The sequence below is a fragment of the Elgaria multicarinata genome, chromosome 20, assembly GCF_023053635.1.
Source record: "Elgaria multicarinata webbii isolate HBS135686 ecotype San Diego chromosome 20, rElgMul1.1.pri, whole genome shotgun sequence".
Classification (NCBI taxonomy): Eukaryota; Metazoa; Chordata; class Lepidosauria; order Squamata; family Anguidae; genus Elgaria; species Elgaria multicarinata.
This window is the reverse complement of record NC_086190.1, coordinates 14,909,193-14,926,268: the sequence shown is the minus strand read 5'-3', so window position 1 is coordinate 14,926,268 and position 17,076 is coordinate 14,909,193. Positions and strand designations below refer to the sequence as shown.

Genomic DNA, 17,076 nt, shown 5'->3' with positions numbered 1-17,076 from the left:
AAACGAACCACTTTCTGTTCCGTACCCTGCTTTGAACTTTTAAAAACGCTGCTTAAGATGGCGCAAGTTTGAGGGAGGCCAGGGTGTGCCGGTTAGTGTGTACGTGGTTTTTTTTAAAAGAGGAGTGAAGGAGATGCATGTGGTCCTTCTGATTCAACCAGCGTGTGTGGGGAATGTGCACCATTCTTGGAAGAAGAGCTGCTAAGCCTGCTATGAATTTAAAATGGTTTAGTAAAGTATCTTCCTTGGATAGGCTTAAATCACATGAGCAGTGCAGGACCAGTGTAGGAAATAGCCTTATATTAGGTCAGATTTATTTGCCCATTCAGTCTTCTCCAGGTTGGGCTGGCATCAGGCCTGGGCATGGTTGGGCACATCCCACTTACAAAAAGCCTCCTTCTCTTCACCATTGCAACCTTCTTGTTTACCCACCACACGCTTTGGCCACTCTGGTTGTCACATAGAGGAGGGCCAGGATCTCTTCTCGATCCTCCCACAGTGCAGGACACGGAATAACGGGCTCAAGATAAAGGAAGCCAGATTCCAGCTGGACAGCAGGAAAAACTTCCTGACTGTTAGAGCAGTACGACAATGGAATCAGTTACCTAGGGAGGTTGTGGGCTCTCCCACCCTAGAGGCCTTCAAGAGGCAGCTGGACAACCATCTGTCAGGGATGCTTTAGATAAGGAGAAAGCAGCTGGTGACAATGGTAGTGAGAAGGAGGATTCACTGAGGGAGGGCCCCCATTGAGGGTATCTTGTCCAAGAGCCCTCTAAAACTTCAACTAGTTCAAAATATGGCAGCCAGGCTGGTCACCGGTACACCTAGGGGTGACCACATTACACCAGTTTTAAAATCCCTTCACTGGCGGCCAATTAGTTTCCGGGCGAAGTATAAAGCGTTGGTTATCACCTTTAAAGCCTTACATGGTTTGGATACAGGCTACCTGCAGGATCACCTTCTCCCATACAATCCGCCCCGCACACTCAGGTCCTCTGGGAAGAATCTACTTCAGCCAGCAAAAACTAGATTAACAACTATTACCCAGAGGACCTTTTCTTCTGCCGCTCCCAGATTATGGAATGACCTGCCGGGAGAGATTCGTCAATTTAACAGTCTTCCGGAATTTAAGAAAGCCATAAAGACTGATCTCTTCCGGCAAGCCTACCCAGTTGAATTTTAAGATGCCTTTTAATAATGTCCTGCTTTTAATTATGTATTAGTTTTGAATGTTTTAATTATATGTATTTTATGGTATTTGCATTTGTGTTGTACCCCGCCTCAATTCGGAGGGAGAGGCAGCTAAGAATTATTATTATTATTATTGTTGTTGTTGTTGTTATTATTGCCTCAAATTGGCACTGACTGTCTCCACAGTCTCAAGTGGAGAGATCCTTCCTACCTCCTGCTACCTCATCCTTACTGGATGAGGTAGCAGGAAAAACTTCCTGACTGTTTTTTCCAGCTGGACATCAGGAAAAGCTTCCTGACTGTTAGAGCAGTACGACAGTGGAACCCATGACCTGGATTCCCATGGCAGTGGAACCCACATGAGAAGCATTCAAGAGGCAGCCTGGACAGCCATTTGTCAGGGATGCTTTAAGGTGGATTTCTGCATTGAGCAGGGGGTTGGACTCGATGGCCTTATAGGCCCCTTCCAACTCTACTGTTATATGATTCTATGAGATGCCAAGGATTGAACCTGGAATGTTTGTACACATCCCAAAACCCTTGAGAGAGTGTTGTACCTACTTCTCATGGCCATTTTGTATATATCAGCAGTGACTTGATTGTCTTCACCTCCATATGTCCCAATCAGAAGCCTGCCTCCTCTATCCATTAAAGAGGGGTTTAATTCCGCAGTCAAGTTTCCACCAAACGCCTGACTATTTTGTTTCCAAAGATAGATACACCGTGTTTCTCAGCATATACACAGTTAATGCCAAATGCATTTTCATTGGAATGTCTCCCAGTACAATGCTTAAATGCTAAATCGAAAATATGAAAAACCAGGGATGCACAAATCTGTTAATGTTGGTTTCGCTGATCCTTATCCCCACCCCCACGCCGGTCATTCTATCTCATTTCCCCATCAGTTTGCAACTTTGAAAAAGTCAGCAGGAAAACTCTTCGGTTTTGTGCATATTTCTACGATTATATTCAATTTCAATGTCCTTGTGCCTAATATATGTATTTTTTTGCAAATATGGGCACAATTCTATGGCCACATTCTAGATGACCGTAGGATTTTTCGGTTTCTGGGAACTGAGGTCCGTGGCAATAGAAAATAGTTCTTGACCGTTTCCCCTGTGGCACCTTTTTATGTATTTGGACACTGCTCCCCTCAGTCTCCTTTTCTCCAGACTGAACATCCCAAGTTCCTTCAGCCTGACCTCATTACACCGTTCTAAACACCGGTTGAGGCCTGGACACATGTGGTTTGGTTTAGTCGCGGCACTTTGCCCATACACAGCAATGTATTAAGCCAGTGTGGGGGTGTGGTTAGAGCGTTGGACTGGGCCTCAGGAGATCTGGGTTCTAGTCTCCAGTTGGCCAGGAAAGCTCACTGCGTAACTATGGGCCAGTGCTGACTATCCGCCTGATGTACCTCAAAGGGTTGTAGTGAGTATATAATGGGGGGGGGGGGGAACCACGTTACATAGGGTGACCACATGAAAAGGAGGACAGGGCTCCTATATCTTTAACAGTTGCATAGAAAAGGCAATTTCAGCAGGTGTCATTTGTATATGTGGAGAACCTGGTGAAATTCCCTCTTCATCACAGCAGTTAAAGCTGCAGGAGCTATACTAGAGTGACCAGATTTAAAAGAGGGCAGCTTTAACTGTTGTGATGAAGAGGGAATTTCACCAGGCTCTCCATATATACAAATGACAGGTGCTGAAATTGCCTTTTCAGTACAACTGTTAAAGATACAGGAGCCCTGTCCTCCTTTTCATAGGGTCACCCTAACGTTACACGCCTTGGATTCCTTGCAAGGGGGGGGGGGGGGAAGCTGGCATATAAATATAATAAAATAAGAGAGAGCCATCATCACCCTTGCCAAACGGTGCCCGGCGGGGCAAAACAGGCCCGGGGCGTGCGCGTAAAAGGCAGCTGGTTTATAATGGCGAGCCGTCTCCTGTGCGCTCTCGCCTTCCTGCTCCTCCGAGCCTTTCGCAAGGGGAAGAAAAGCATGCAGAGAGCTTCGCTTCTCCCTCTCCAGCGGGCTGTCTTTCTCCCCCACTCCTCGCCCGTCCATGCGCGCCGCTCGGCCAGTAAACAACGCCGGCTGCCGCCTCGCCTCTTTCGCTCTCGGCGGAGGCGGCGGCTGATTCCGGGAAGGTTGGATGCCTCCCCGTCCCCTCCTCCCTAGAGCGCCGCGGGTCAGATGAAAGGCGAGCGGCATCGATCTGCCAGCGGGGGAGTCTCGCTGTGCCGCGCTGCGCCGTCTGGAGCGCTTGGAGAAGGAGGAGGAGGAGGAGCGGCGGCGGCTCCTCCACGTGGGAGGCCCGCGACTGCCGGCCGCAAGAGGCAGGCCAGAACGGAGCCAGGCGGCCAAAAAGGTGACCTGACCCCGCAGCGTCTCCCAGTTGAGGCCTCCCTCGTGGGAAGCGGAGCGGGAGGGGACCAGCGGCCAGCTACCCTCCAGCCATGCGCCCAGGGCGCAATTGGTGCGCCTTCCTCAGTGAGGAGGGAGATAGTTTTTAGGCCCTGGATTTCAGGGCCTCAGGCGGAACCCCGGACAGACTATTTTGTGCCCTAGGCAAGGTGAGCTGCTTTCACCCCCACCCCACCCACCCCGCCAAAATGCCAACTTTGATTTTTAAGCGGCTCTGGGAGGGCGGCTTCTGGGCAGAAGTCCGAACGTGGAGCCCCACCCCACCCCAGCGTCCCTGGCTTTGCTTCAGCTGGGTGGGCGCGGGGGCCCATCTTGCCCACCCAGGCCCAGCTGAATCCTCGGCCCGGGCTGGCTCACAGCCAATGCGTGTGAGTGCTGCACTGCGCCCGGCGCCCCTCTTAGCTTGGCGCTCTAGGTGGCCGCCTGAGTGGCCTCTATGGTAGCACCGGCCCTGACCCTGGGCTGATCTACACCAAGCAGGATATACCACTATGAAAGTGGTATATAAAAGGCAGGAGCCCCACTACAGCTTTATAGCAGTACTGAAGTGCGCTGACAACTGTTGGGGCCCATTGAGAGATACTATATACCGCTTTCATACTGATATATGCTGCTTGGTGTAGATGAGCCCCCCCCCTTCAGACCCCTTCAGATGTGCAGCAGGCCACTCGCGTTTCTGTAAGCGCCTCCCCACCCCATGCGCCCACTATTTCACGCTTTTTAATTGCTTCTACGTTCCTGATATGCTAGAATGATAACAAAAACTCTTTGCCAACCCGGATTAAAAAAAAATTAAAAAGGAAGGAAGGAAGGAAAAGCTCTGAGCATGTGTGGTTTTGCATGCTAAGTTTGCTTAAACTATTTATTTATTTACAGCCTTTATATACTGTCCCATATCTAAGCAGATTCCGGAGCAGTAAACCCTAAAAGATAAAATGATAGAAAGATAAAAGAAATGAAACACCATATTAAGCATAATTTTGAAGAAAGCAGAGTAGCGATAAAAGCTGTAGCACCATCGTGACTACAGGAATAAAATGGAACTTGCTTCTGATACCCTCATTACCTGCTTCTCTCTCCCCACTTTATCCTCACAATAATCCTGCAAGGTAGGTTAGGCTAAGAAAGAGTGAGTAGCCCAAGATTGGCCGGCGAACTTCGTGGCTGAGTAGAGATTTGAACCTGGGTCTTTCAGGGCCTCAAGAGGTGACAGACCTATGCACACTTACCTGGGAATCAGCCCCATTGGAGACAGTTGGGGCAGAATTCTGAATAAACATGCAAAGAATTGAGCTTCAAATCTACTGCCACAAGATTTTTTCCTAGTTTGGTTTTTCCTGCCAAGATAACAGCTGGAACACAGCAACCCCTCTGGAAGTAAAGAGGGCATTGCTTGGAGATGAAGACAAGTCACCATGCAGTCTTGGGGGTGTGTGTGTGCCCTTCTTTATCAGGATTCCAACCCAGACAGGATGTTGCTGGCCGGACTGACCAGAATTTTATCCTCTTGCCTAGTGATGGAACGGGGAGCATGGGAAGGATAGGAGCGGGCGGGGGCAGGGGGGGAGGGGAGACAGAATTTCAAGCCAAGGCCTTCTTTCTGTGGTATTATAGAGCAGCGGTCCCCAACCTTTTTGGCACCAGGGACCGGTTTTGTGGAAGACAATTTTTCCACGGACCGGGGGTGGGGTGGGGTTGAGGGGATAGTTTTGGGAAGCCACGTCTGCCCCCCCCACTCCAGCGTCCTGACCGCTTCGGCTGGGTGGGTGCCCAGCCGAAGCGAAGCCAGGATCCTGGGGCGGGTGGGTGGCTTCGGAACGGCGCGCCTGAAAGTCGCTCTCTCAGAGCAGCTTCCGGCTGGGCGCGCCATTCTGAAGCGTCCTGGCTTTGCTTCGGCTGGGCAGGCGAGATGGCGTCCCGCACCCAGGTACGCGGGGGTGGGTGTGGGTCGGTGAAAGCAGCTCACCTGCGCGGACCCGGTTGGGGACCCCTGTTGTAGAGTACAAGCTCTGGAAACAAAAATCCCCCATGCCAGTAGTCTCCAGCAGCTCCAGTTAAAACCACCACCGGGTAGCAGGTGACTGGAAAGGCCTTTCTCTGCCCAATACTCTGGAGCAGGGGTCCCCAGGCCTTTTGGGTCGGTGGGCACTTTTGGAATGTTGAGAGTGGCATGGGCACTCTCGCAAAATCCCTGCCATGGGATGGGAGGTGGAGTCTAAAAGAAAAGTAAACTTTCCCAAGAACCGAGGTACAGGGGAGAGCTGGGGTCTGAGCTCTTCCCAGTTTTTAAAAATAATAATAACTAAAAAAAGTTTTAGGGAATAAACTAAAGATCAGGAGGATCCTGGACCATGGCGGCTGCCACAGAAGATATCTGCGGGCACATTGGTGCCCACCAAAACTATGTTTGAGAGCTCAGCCCTCAAGAACCCTGCTTGCCAGAGTAGACAGTAGGGCTAGGCAAAGGATAGGCTGACCTGGTATAGGGCAGCCCCTGATGTGTCTATTTCAAACACTGGGAGATGTTATCCTGCATCTCATCTTCGGTGTGACCTTCAGTAAGCCCTGTGTGCACTGAAATAAAAATAAGAACACAGGATTAAAAAGATAAACAAAATGAACTCAGGGCTGTTGTTAGTGTCCACCCTGCTGCCCTCCAATCTAGCTCATGGGTAGCCTTCCTTTGATGGGTCTTAAAGTGAAAAAACCTGGCACGGCACTGGGAACCAGCGGCTCCGGAAACCTAATAATTCTGTGATCGTTGGTGGCTGATTTTCCAGATGGGCTGGAGATCACAGCTCCTGATGGAATCAATGGCCACTGCTGCAAAACCATGGGAGCTCCGCCTTCCTCTCATCTACTCAGCAGAGTAAGAAATGGCTCTTTTGCCACCTCTGTGCAGAGGTTCTCATCCCATTTGCCATGCCAGGCATCTTACAGTAGGCTCCCCCAGCCTACCAGATATCCTCCAGACGTGTTGGGCTGCAGCTTCCGTAATTCCTTATTTAAAGGGGCCAAGGAAGCCCACATCCACACCACATGCCCGGTCTTAAAAGTCAACTTGCATGACGTATAAACAGCCCAGAGCAGATACATAAGAGGTGCGCATAGCCAAGGCTCCCACAAGGTCTTTTTGTCCCGTTGATCAAATGTTAAGAGTTGGGGGTGGGGTGGGGACCTTGGAAGCCAACCAGTCCAACCCGCTGCTCAGTGCAGGTCTGCAGTGTAGGGTGGTCTCCCAACAGAGTTGATGGGGTGGCCCGGCTTCCCAGCTCTCTTTCTGCTGCAGCCTGATGGAATGGCTGCTGCCAGGTGGCAGTTGATGGAAGGGAGTAGGAGGAGAGGGCTGAGAGAGAGAGGCCTTCTCTGCAGAACATCTCTTTCTTTCTGCTGCAGTCTGATGGAATGGCTTCTACCAGGTGACAGTTGATGGAAGGGAGTAGGAGGAGAGGGCTGAGAGAGAGAGGCCTTCTCTGCAGAACTTCTCTTTCTTTCTGCTGTAGCCTGATGGAATGGCTGCTGCCAGGTGACAGTTGATGGAAGGGAGTAGGAGGAGAGGGCTGAGAGAGAGAGGCCTTCTCTGCAGAACTTCTCTTTCTTTCTGCTGCAGCCTGATGGAATGGCTTCTACCAGGTGACAGTTGATGGAAGGGAGTAGGAGGAGAGGGCTGAGAGAGAGAGGCCTTCTCTGCAGAACTACTCTTTCTTTCTGCTGCAGCCTGATGGAATGGCTGCTGCCAGGTGACACTTGATGGAAGGGAGTAGGAAGAGAGGGCTGAGAGAGAGAGGCCTTCTCTGCAGAACTACTCTTTCTTTCTGCTGCAGCCTGATGGAATGGCTGCTGCCAGGTGACACTTGATGGAAGGGAGTAGGAAGAGAGGGCTGAGAGAGAGGTCTTCTCAGCAGTCTACTTCTTTCTTTCTGCTGCAGCCTGATGACAGCTGACCATTGATAGAGGGAAGTAGGAGCCTGATGGAGGTGCTAATTGTATGTCACAATTGCAGGACATTCTCTATCCTGATTGCAGCCAAAGCCATCAATAAGTGCTTGTGCTTAGTAAGGAAGACGTACGGTGCAGTGACAAACCCAGTTCGGCACAATCTATGTTCACAGGGAGCTGCACTCAATCTTACCTCTCTGCCAAGGGTGGCTACAAGATGTGTTTTCGGTTTTACGTCATACACGCTTTACACTTATAGGCATACTTTTAAAACTCTTTGCTGCCCACCCAAAAGTTGCTGTGTTGAAGCGGCTTGTATCTACATTAAGTCAAAAATAGTGGGCAGTGTATACCAAAGTATCTCTTCCGTTCAAAGTGTACAGTGCAGGATAAATGATATTGCTGAAAATCTGTTGTTTCTACGTAAAGCCATTCTAAAACTTCTATCTAAAATGTGACATTTTGACATTTTTGCAGGCCGATGGGTTTCCTTCGACGAGAGAGCAGAGCTGTTGCAGGAGGAAAGGTAATTAAAACAACAACAGCCGTGATTCTCTTCTTAATGCATTTGTGTGTCTGCTCAGTATGTATTTTATCGGTTTTGAAAATGGGAAGGTTGTGAAATACAGAATGTGTTGCTCTGGTGTAAGAGAGATACATAAAAAAGAGGGGTGGGGGGAAGTCGGACTGCCAGTTCCAGTCCTAAACATGTTTACTCAGAAGTAAACCTCCGTGGGTTGAGTTGGCCTTACTTTCTATAGTAAGCACTTGATGGCGGCATCATTCTTGTCATGGGAAGAGAACAATCTGAAACAGCCTTCCCCAACCTGCGCCTTCCAGATGTGTTGGACTGCAACATATGATGGGAGTTGTAGTCCGGCACATCTGGAGGAGGATGCTTTAAAAGAAAGACGCCTCTTGTTTTGCAAGAGACCCTTCCATTTCAGGATGGAAACTGCTCTGAGCAGGCGACTGGAGGGCAGAAACTGACACTTTTAATTTGCAGTGGTTCCTTTGCAAACAGGAGAACTGGTCTGACTGTTCTTTGCAGGCCTCCGTAATTCCTTGCCCTGCGGTTGGCTTGAAGGACGATACTTGGAAGGCTCCGGCGTTGAAACTGAGCCGCGGTGTTTTGTCCTCTGTGGCTGCGATCCAAGGAAGGCGTGCGCGCACAGCCAGGCCTTCCTTTGAAGTCTCCCCTGCAGCAGCCGCTTGCTGTTTTTAAAGTCTAAACTTTAAAATTTAAACTGAAAAGTGGGTTGTCTCTTCGGCGTGTGGTGCAAACTTCAAAGAAACCTCCGGCTGAGATATTTCCCCTCTGTCGTTTTTATGCTGGAGTGTTGGAGGCAGCCGTAAAGGCAGGGTTCATTCCTGTATTAACTTGGCCAGCGAAGTACTTCACCCCTGCGCTGTCTGCGCAGAGCCTCTTTAGTGCAGATTAAGCTCCTGACTTTCATCTTCGCGTGGCCACACATGTTAGGAAGTCGGAGCTATCCCATAATCCCTTGTAGGGGCTCTCCCATAATCCCTCGCACTGAGCTTTGTGATTCTTTCCCCCATACAGCTGCCATTCCTTGGACACAGTTTTATAGTAGTAATGCCTAAACCGTGTGCCGCAAGAAATAAAGTATTTTCTTGAAGGCTCCTGTAAGCTTCAGGGACCCACTTGAAGGGCCCCTTAAACCTATCGTTGTGTCTCTGGTCGATTGCCTGCTCTGACATTGGCTCCGTTCCCTTCAGCCTTAGCTATGGATAGGTCATTCTGGTGTGTCTCTGCATCCCTGATCCTGGGATGCAGCGGAGTTAACTATCCTCAGAGGAGGCTGCCCCCATAGCATCTCCGGATGAGTCTCTGATCTGGTATTTCTGAGGAGGCAGGAACCGGGCACAGAGCACGGAGCTCTTCAGGCCATTGGGGTGGAAGAAGTGGGTTTGGTTCCCTCCCCCCCTTACCTTTTCGTTGGAGCGCACATGCGCTCCTCTCTCTCATTTTTTTAAAAAAAAGTGGCGGCCACAACGTCCTTATGGGATGTCGCGTGGCCGTCTGGACACCCAGGGAGGAACGCGGAAGCTGGTAAGTCCACGATCCCCCGCCTACACCCTTGTGGTGTAGACATGCCCTTTGGTCTCCATTGTGTTTTTCCACTGCCATCACCTTCGCGTTGCTGCATCTTCTCTGCCTGCTTTCAGCTTTGTTATGACCCAAGGCCCTGACTGTACTCTCTCCACATGACAGGTGCTCTAAGGCATGTGAAGCTGGCTTTAGAGGCCTCTCTCTCTCTTCCCAGCGCACCATCTGAGCACCACACTTGCCCTGGGAGAGACGCTCTGGCACATCACCTTGCACCCGAAATCATAAAACCCGTTGTCAGCCTGCTCGCATGTGTTGCTCCCTGGTGGCGGGTGTACCAACCACATCTATGCTCCTTTCCCCTCCTCTGGCTCTTTCTTTCCCCGCACCAACGCGAAGAAATGCAGACTTTGGGTGTTTGCTGCAAAAGAGAAGGGCTGGGATATGAAATATTTATTTCGCGTTCTTCTATCCTCCTCTCCTGCCCTGAAGCGCTTTTGGAGGGGAAAGGAAACCGAGAGCTCCTTCAGCATAAATACGATTCTTTACTTACTTGTTTGGTTGTTTATTCCCCCAACCGCTGCCTCCCAGTCCTGGTTTTTTTGGGGGCCCTTTTTGGAAGTCGGCTTGCCAAGAGATGTTGTCACGAGACGGTTGATGGAGGAGTCTCGTTGCCTTAAGAAGGAGGTGGGACAAACTACGTGTCAATGGCAGCTTTGCAGTGGTGGCATTAGGACAGGCGTTGTTGCTGTGTGCTTCTTTTGTCCTGACAGTTGTTTTCAAAGGTGTTGTGGGGTTTTCTTTGTGGTTGAAAAAGTCCTACAGTCCCCACTGCAAAAACCTCTTAGAGGCTAACGTTTGACATGGGAGAAGAGTGATGGGGTTCTCATCGTCATCTGGATTGTGCACGTTGTTTTGTGTGTCAGTAATAATGCTGTTGCTCCAAGTGTTTAGAGTGCTTCACGTACATGATCTTGGTCTTTATAGTGCTTCACATACGTGATCTTGGTCTTTATATAGTGCTTCACGTACATGATCTCGGTTTTCATTTATTTATTTATTTATTTATTTATTTATTTATTTTATTGCACTTTTATATTGCTCCCATAGCCAGGGCTCTCTGGGCGGTTTATAGAACTGAGATTCATAATCTCAGTTTCTAGATACTAACCATGTTAGTCTGTTACGTAGGGTGACCATATGAAAAGGAGAACAGGGCTCCTGTACCTTTAACAGTTGTATAGTAAAGGGAAAAGAGCCAGTATGGTAAGTGGCTAAAGTGTTGGAATAGGAGTCAGGAAATCCGAGTTCTAATCCCCACTCAGCCATGGAAACCCACTTGGGGACTTTGGGCCAGCCACAGACACTCAGCCCAACCTACCTCACAGGGTGGTTGTTGTGAAGATAGAAATGGAGAGGAGGAGAATTATGTATACCGTCTTGGGTTCTTTGGAGGAAAAAAGGCGGGATATAAATGCAAAATAATAATAATAATAATAATAATAATAATAATAATAATAATTATTATTATTTTCAGCAGGTGTCATTTGTATGCATGCAGCTGCTGGTAAAATTCCCTCTCCATCACAACAGTTAAAGCTGCCTGCTTTTGCATCTGGTCACTCCAATATAGCTCCTGCAGCTTTAACTTGTTGTGATGAAGAGGGAATTTCACCTGGTGCTGCATACATGCAAATGACACATGTTGGATTTCCCTTTTCAATATAACTGCTAAAGATACAGGAGCCCCTGGCCTCCTTTCCGTAGGGACACCCTATCCAACAGCTCCTTGTAGTTGAGCCTTGTACAGGGAGATGTGTAATGGATGGATGTGTAGTGCTTTGCGTGAAGGAGGTCCAAGGTCAGTCTCTGGCTAGGAAGGAGAGGCCTGCCTGAAACCCTGGGGAGACATTGCTGCCAGTTAATCAACGATACCCAGCTTGGAGGACTGAGCACCCAACTCAATGAACCTGTTTAGACGGACACGCTAAGCCACAGTGGTGAAGCATTCTGAGCTAAACATCACGGCTAAGCATGTCGTGTGAACCATCCCTAACCACAGTGGCTACATAACCAAGGTTTAAACACGCTCAGTAACCATTTGCTGCAAAAGGGTTAGTAGCTTAACCCTGGCTTAGTGTGCTGTCTGAACAGGCCCAATATAAGGCAGCTTTCTATGTTCCTAAGCTGTCTTTTAGGGATGCTTCTCTGCCATTTCTGATCTCTTCGGATGAGGAACCCCCTGATACGTCTTCGAGGAACCTTGGTTTAAAAGCTAATCTCTTTCCAGATTCTGTAACAACCCTGAGAGAAGAATGCTTTAGAAAAGCGTCCGATGTTGCATGTACAGCTCTGGCCCAGATAAACCTCCATCCTTTTTCCTTGCATTACTGTGATTTTCAATGGAGACCGGAGATACATTAATTAGAACTGCTAGAGGCAACAATTAAGGAAGGAGGAGGAGATTTAAGGAACGACGGAATTCCGAGCTGGCAAGTCCAGAGCCCCCCCGAAGAATGATATTTACGTCTGCAGCTGTAAGCCTACCCAAAATTTCTCCCAAGTAGCGCCGTTAACCAAATCTGGGCTGCCTGGGACTCAGAGATGCATTGTTCTGATTTAATAATGAATGCAGAGTTAATTGAGGCTTTTACTGAAGGGAGAGAAAAGGGATAAAAGAACCCTGGCTGCTTGGATGTGCTGCCTCACTGGGGGAACAAGTGGTTTTCAGTTCTCCTGAAACACCCACTCCCCTTCCCCCCCAAAAATCCTCCTTCCCCTCCACTCCCCCTAAACATGGTCAGTCTTGGGCTCCTAGAAGTGTTGTGGGTATAGATATGGCCAGTGTGGAGTTGGGGTTGAGGGATTCTTTCTAGGGAGCACATCTCTCTCTCTCCCGCGTCTTCCTTTTTTCCTTGGTTGTGATAGATTCCCCATATTGGCATTGACTGGGGGGCGGGGGGAGCCATTGAACGGTGCAGTAGCTGCAAAGGAGGGTTCTGAAAGGGAGGGAGAGACACACAGGCGGACGGACAGATGGTTGCTGGCTCCATGTTATACTTTGGGAAGCAGACACTGCCGGAGAGGACGAAAGGAGACAGAACGGCTTGGCAGTGTAAACGACGCACGATCACCTGGGAACGAAGCGCTATGTTTAGACCCGTTTGGCCTTTTGCTTGTCCCTGTTGATTGACACGCAGACAGCGATCGGTCCAGCCAGGGCTGCGTGGCCAGGGTGAGCGGGAGGGTCATTTCGGGAGACAGAGAGCCTTTGGTGTCAAGGCTTGAGCATGCAGCAGTTCCTGGACTCGGGACTTGAGGGGAACGCTGGGAACTGGAAGATGTTTTCCTGTTTAAGCGCACGTAGGATTGTGCCCTAAGCTGGCAGCAACCTTCCAGTCTTTCCATCTTTCCCAGGAAATGCTGTTGATTGAACCCGGGAACGAGTGGGGTACCGCAGGGATCAGTCCTGGGCCCAGTGCTCTTCAACATTTTTATTAATGATTTGGACGAGGAGGTACAGGGAACGCTGATCAAATTTGCAGATGACACAAAATTGGGTGGGATAGCTAATACCCTGGAAGACAGAAACAAACTTCAAAGTGATCTTGATAGGCTGGAGTGCTGAGCTGAAAACAACAGAATGAAATTTAATAGGGAGAAATGCCAAATTCTACATTTAGGAAATAGAAACCAAAGGCACAGTTACAAGATGAGGGATACTTGGCTCAGCAATACTAGAAACGAGAAGGATCTTGGAATTGTTGTAGATCACAAGCTGAATAGGAGCCAACAGTGCGATATGGCCGCAAGAAAGGCAAATGCTATTTTGGGCTGCATTAATAGAAGTCTTGCTTCCAAATCACGTGAGGTACTGGTTCCTCCCTATTCGGCCCTGGTTAGGCCTCATCTAGAGTATTGCGTCTAGTTCTCGGCTCCACAATTCAATTCCTCTTCACCCCATCCCTAGCCCACCAGCTTTGCAGAACTTGAAAGCTTGCTCACATTGTGGTGCATTTTAGTTGGTCTTAAAAAGAATATTGTTTGATTTTGGATCTTGTTGTTGTTGTTGTTGTTGTTGTGGTTGTGGTTGTTGTGGTTGTTGTGGGCCAACACGGCTTCTGTTGTTTCTGTTTTGTGTCTTGTTTTGTGATGGAGAACGTTGAGGCTCAGATAAGAAGATTCCAAATTGGTCCTCTGGCAACACTGAGGAAAACTCTGAACAAAAGGGCAGAGCAGGCCATGTGTTAAAACCTGCCTCCTGTTTAGGTTTCTGGATCCGGCTTGCTCACTAGTCTAAACAACAAGGGATCCTGGTGCTGTTTTATGTGATAGTTTGGCCTGACCTGGCTCACCACTGTTATTCCTGCAAAATGGGTACGAGCTGGTCCCTACAGCTGCTTTGCTTGCAGAGGAATTATGAGTTATGGATGCAAAGCATTTAGCTTCCCCTGTCGCCCGGTCCTCACATAAAACTCTTGAATCTGCAAACAGAAGCATGGAGAACTCCTGTCCACAAATGTGTGTTGTCTTGTGATTTCACGGCGCAAAATGCAGAAATTGTTATTGGGCACGGAATTCAGTATACTGAAAAGGTTGGCTTCTTTGGTCATTGAGTATTGCCCCCGCCTCGCCCCCGGATAATTCTTTATATAGAATGCAGGAGGAAAGGATATCTGTCGGAGCTGAGTCTTTGCATGGGATATTTTGTGGCCAGATGATTCCTGTGGAGATAAACACATGGAAAGTATTGTTGGGATTGATCTATAGAAGGGCTGGGGGGGGGGGAATCTATCAAGGTAATATTGGAATCTTTGCCTGCTCATTACTTCCTCCCCCGCCCCCAAATCCACATCGTCTGTCATCTTTGTATATTTCCCTTCCCTGAAATAATTCCCATTCTTGGGGAGGTGGGGAAGGCTGTCAGCTGGTTTAGATCTTTTCCTTGTGAGGTTCGCTGGGCAGAATAATATTTTGACGGGCATGATTCTTGATTCAGCAGAGGCAGCTTGTGGGGAATAATAATAATAATAATAATAATAATAATAATAATGATGATGCTTGATAAACAGGGTAGGGATGTGAGCCGGGATGGGGGAGAGGGTGGGATGCGCATACATAGAGTGCATGGGGGACACCCCCCTCCCTCCCCACATTTCTCTTCGAGTGGATGATTAGGGAGGTCACTCAGCTGCTGGTGCCTGGGAGGACTACTCAAGCAGTGTTGACCCCCAGGTTCAGGTCTGGCCTATCTCCCCCCGCATTCCCCCGCTGCTGCCGCCGCTGCTGCCACCACCACTTTCAGTTTCCTAATTAAGGGCTTTTGTGTGCGTCCTTCCCCCTCGGGCTTTCAGCTGCCAGTTATTTTCCGCTGCGGAGCCTCACCGGGTTGGCGGGACGGTGGGGGCGGCTAATGTATTCGTTCAGACAGGAGACTCCAATTTTAGCAGCTCTGGTTGTAATGGGGATTATGGAGGAGGGAGAAGCGCCCCCACCCACCCCGGGCTTCCTTTTCAGGAGCCGCTCGGCTTCCGAAAAGACCTTTGAAAAAAAGAAAAGGTTTCTCCCGGTCCTTTCAAGGGCGAGGAAAAGGCTCCAGCCTTGAAGGTTTTAGAACATAAGGACGTGCCTTGCTGGATATTGCCAAAGGTCTGTCGATAGCCCCGCGTTGCGATTTCAGCAACAGCTGAGCAGATGGCTCTGGAATAGGCCTGTGCAGCCTGTGACCTAACCAGGCAGAATCAGGCCCATGGGGGGGGGGGTCAGCATTTCTCCTGATCTTGCAGTCCCGTTGAGCGGGCAGGCAGGTAACAAAACCAGGGATGTTGTCAAGCGCGTGAGAGACCACAATCAACACGTTTTCCTGGCCTGCTCTTGAAAATTTCAGGTAGATACCTCTGGACATGTAGGTTCTGTTCAGCTATCATTGCTGAGAGTTGAGATACATCTGCCTGTCTTCCATGACTTTGTCTGATCCTCAAATAGCGATACTGGGTGTGGCGCACGGATGTCAGAAGAGCTCTTTTGCGGAGTCAAGCTCAGGAAGGTTTCCTTGGTTCGGTCCTGCAGACTTCGGCCTGCTTTCTGCTTGATCTGCATCAAGTCGGGCCAGTTTGCGTATTTTCCATATTTTTAAGTTGTTCAACTCACCGCTGAATTTTGCACAAATGTGCATTATTTTTGCAAGTTTTGACTGCCATTTGCGCGAATCCATGTCTGCGCAAGTTGTGGCTGGCCACAAAAAAATACGCAAAAAGTTCCCCACGTTCCGAAAGACTATCTGTGATGGGGTCATGCAGGCCTTTCTAGGGCGGGGGAGCATTCTAGAGCATTGGTGCTGCCACTGAAAAGGCCCTGGTGATTGAGGGGCAAGACCTCAGATATTGAATAGAAGGGCATGTAGGAGAAGAAATTCGGCCAAGGAGACATGCTTACAATTGTCCTATTAGCTGCTTGGCTTTGTGGAGAGTGTGAGATGATGTTTTTTGTCCTTTCTTTTACTCACACAACAGAATTACTACCGTATTTCCTCGATCCTAAGACGCCATCGATTCTAAGACGCACCCCATTTTTAGAGATGTTTATTTGGGGGAAAAGGGCATCTTAGAATCGAAGAAATACTACTTCCCTCACCGCCCAGCCAACGTCCTCCCCCCCCCCCCCCGCGCTTTCTTCTAATGGTTGGGTCCTTTTCTTTTTCCCCTCTGTGCGAGAAGAAACCGCCATTTGCGCGGGAAGAAGGGGGGGGGCGTAGAAACAAAGAGTAAACAATATTTTCGGGCGGGGAGAGAGAGGAGAAGTCGCGATTAAGGAGCTAAAACGCTTCTCTCTCCAGTCCCGCGTCTGTTCGATCGGTTCCGTTTAAGGCGCTCCAAATTCTCCATAGGATCTGGCTCTTTACTTGTCGGTGCACCAGGGGATGACGACACGCGAGTAAGTCCCGTGGAAATCGATGGGACTTCTGAATAAATTTAGGATTTCCGAAGCACCTTCAGGACTAACAAAAAACCAGGCGCTTACCCTCCCAGCTCCTCCTCGCTTTCACGGCTCGCGGCTGCTGCAGGAGCTTCCTCTTTTCCTCTTACCGTATTTCTTCGATTCTAAGACGCCATCGATTCTAAGACGCTCTCCATTTTTAGAGCTGTTTATTTGGGGGGGGGGAAGTGTGTCTTAGAATCGAAGAACTACGGTATATTAAAAAGCATGTTCTTCCATTCAGAATAAAAGAAAGGGAAAGAATTTCTGGCTCAATACAAGATTTAGAATCCTGCTGAGAATGTTAAGGATCCTTGCGCCTTTCGAAATGAGCAAGGCCGGCTGGAATCTGTGATGTGCTATGTCTCCATTGCATGCACCAGTTGCCAGCTGGGTCGGAAGTAAGACCCTTCAGAAACACTCCTCTTTGTGTCTCCCAAGTGGACATTTCTGGCACGGAATGCCAGGTCCG

At 49.2% G+C, this 17,076-nt stretch overlaps 1 protein-coding gene across 1 annotated transcript in view; it reads left to right on the top strand.

Moving 5' to 3' along the window:
* Window positions 1-8,064: 8,064 nt before the first annotated feature.
* The window catches only part of SAMD11 (sterile alpha motif domain containing 11), a 273,793-nt gene continuing 264,781 nt past the window's right edge, over window positions 8,065-17,076 (top strand). The window contains exon 1 of the mRNA XM_063145111.1: window positions 8,065-8,084. The gene's annotated coding sequence lies outside the window, so the exon portion shown is untranslated. The remainder of the gene's footprint in view (window positions 8,085-17,076) is intronic.